This window comes from Leptodactylus fuscus, chromosome 6 (genome assembly GCF_031893055.1).
Source record: "Leptodactylus fuscus isolate aLepFus1 chromosome 6, aLepFus1.hap2, whole genome shotgun sequence".
Lineage (NCBI taxonomy): Eukaryota > Metazoa > Chordata > Amphibia > Anura > Leptodactylidae > Leptodactylus > Leptodactylus fuscus.
In genome coordinates, this window is record NC_134270.1 from 90,361,524 (window position 1) to 90,364,591 (window position 3,068).

The following is a 3,068-nucleotide window of genomic DNA, read 5'->3' on the forward strand; positions in this document are numbered from 1 at the left end:
TTTGCGTTCTAGGCTTGCGTGGGTGGGTGGTTAGCGGTGTATTTCTGCCTCCGCTCCAATGTCTGAGAGATGGTGGGTTGTTGTAAAGAAGCACCTGATGGTGCAGGAGAAGGAGATAAGACAGAAACAGGAGAGGATGAGGGAGAAGTCAACAAAGTGGCGGAGGCAGATGAAGTGATGTCCTGGCTCGTCCTCTGGAGTGCATCGCCAGCACTGTGAGCAGAGGCAGTGGCATGAACGGCGGGCGACGTTTGTCCTGCCGTTGCTGCCTGCCACTGATTCCAGTGCTTGGATTCCAAATGACGGTGCATTGAAGTGGTGGACAGGTTGCTCTTCTCAGGGCCCCTACTCGATTTCGAGAGGCAAATTGTGTAGATGACACTATATCTGTCCTCGGCGCATTCCTTGAAAAAACTCTACACCTTCGAGAAACGTGCCCTCGATGGGGGAGTTTTTCTGGGCTGGGTACAAAAGGGAACATCTTCGGACATTCCGGGTCTGGCCTGGCTTCGGCAAAGCTGTTGACCTCTGCCTCTAGCTACCCTTTTTGGTGCTGCACCTGCCTCAACATCCACACTACTTTCCCAGCTTGACATCCGCCTTGTCCAGGTGGGGTCGGTGTCCTCGTCGTCCACCACCTCCTCTTCCAACTCCTGTCTCGCCTCCTCCTCCTGCACAATGCGCATGTCAACTGGCTGCCCTGACAGCAACTGCATCTCATCGTCGTCGATGAGGGTGGGTTGCTGGTCATCCACCACCAAATCAACCGGAGATGGAGGAGACTCTAGTGTTTGAGCATCTGGACACAGATACTCGTCTGTTAGGTCCGTGGAATCGCGAAATGGAGGGGCAGGTTGCGGTACAGTCAAAGGAAGGGAGAACAGCTCTGGGGAGCAGGGACAGTTGGGGTTATTGTTCTGGGAAGATTGGGAATTTTGGGTGGAAGGAGGACAAGACTGTTGGGTAAGAGGAGGTAGAAGCTGACTGGCTGGTGGACAATGTGCTTTAAGCGTTATCCGACAGCCATTGCAAGACCTGTTCCTGGTTCTCGGGCCTACTAAGGCTACTAAGGTTAATGTTGAACTTTTGTGCAAAGTGCAGAACTTAGGGCTCGCCTGATGTTAAGGGACACACGCTGGTACAAGGCTCAACTCACCCTAAGTGCCAAAAACACTGCTGGTGCAAGGCTCTACTCATGCCAAGGGCCTCAATCTCTGCTGGTAGCTCAGCTTAAGGTCCTGTAACTTTGTTTGGAAGGGCTCATATTAAGGGCTAGAAAAGTGAATTTTGGAAGGTCTTACCACATCACACACACACACACACACACACACACACACACACACACTCAAAATGACAGTTAAGGGTGAGGGCTTTTGGATTTCCCATTGTCTATTCCATCCGTGGTTGTCATGGGGAACGTGATTTAAAGGGGTGGTTGTTACTGTTTGTTGAGCTTAAATTGGGGTTTGTGTCCATCCATTTGGGGAGTAAAGAAGGTTTCCAGGTATTTTCCCACTTTGATAGAGGTTTTTTTGAATGTGTAAAGTGTGTAGTTGTTAGGCTGTGATGTTGGGGTAATAGAGGGTCTTTGGTGTGTTAGATGCCCCCAGACATGCTGTCCCAGTGTCATTCCAGAGGTGTTGGCATCATTTCCTGGGGTGTCATAGTGGACTTGGTGACCCTACAGACACGGATTTGGGTTTCCCCCTTAATGAGTATATGTTCCCCATAGACTATAATGGGGTTCGAAACCCGTTCGAACACATGAACAGTGAGCGGCTGTTCGAATCGAATTTCGAACCTCGAACATTTTAGTGTTCGCTCATCTCTATGTAATACACAAATCTGCTGAAGTTCCTTTGGGAGCTCAGAGGAGGTGACCTCAGTGCTGAGAAACACATCTGATGTCCTTTGGCGATATGCATTAAGAGAACCATCGACCAACCAAGTGTAGTCAGCTTGCATAGCATCGAGCATGGCTAAACGCAGAGAAAAAATGTGTACCACTTCCAGAGATAGTAACTTAAGTGCTGCAGTTGCCAATGGACGGTCACACCAGATGTTCGGATTGTCCTTCATTAAAGTTTCCTTATACTTTAGGAAAGAAACTTGTGAGAGTGAAAGGTTGAGAGATATGACATCAAACAATCCTTAACTGTACTTGTGTGACTGGGAAGAAAGCCACCAGTTTCCATTGAGAATAGGAAGACATCAGAGACTCTTGGGTATAAACACGACTGCAGGTAGTGGCTGACCGGCTGCTGTAAAAGCAAGGGGGCGTGCTTGAATTCTGGGGGAGGGGGGGCTGAAAAATAGCAGCAATCCACTGCATTTACAAATCCATATAGCTGAAAAAAACCTTGAATTCTTGCTATAAACATGCAAAGCAGTTTTCAGGCTGTGTAACCCCAAAACAAGGATACAGAGCAATTAGGTCAGGCTATGTACGCTCAATCCAGATATCCAGGGTGTGTAACCCCAAAACCTAGGTGGGAGAGACAGAATTTCAGTCAGGCTATGTCCGCTCTTTTCAGTTTTTCACGGTGTGTAACCCCAAAACTTAGTTGGGAGACCCAGAAATTCAGTCAGGCTATATCAGCTCAATCCAATTTTTAAGGGTCTACCCCCTAAAGCTAAGTGTGATACACAGCAATTCAGTCAGGCTATATCAGCTCAATCCAATTTTTAAGGGTCTACCCCCTACAGCTAAGTGTGATATACAGCAATTCAGTCAGGCTATATCAGCTCAATCCAATTTTTAAGGGTCTACCCCCTAAAGCTAAGTGTGATACACAGCAATTCAGTCAGGCTATATCAGCTCAATCCAATTTTTAAGGGTCTACCCCCTAAAGCTAAGTGTAATACACAGCAATTCAGTCAGGCTATATCAAATCAATCCAATTTTTAAGGGTCTACACCCTAAAGCTAAATGTGATACACAGCAATTCAGTCTTTCCTGCCCCCAACTGTAAGGGTCACTCTCCATTTCCTCTATTATCCACTCCCCTTCACACCATCTGTGGAGAAGCAATGGGATTCACTGAAGTGCACCCTCAAGCCTCCTGTGG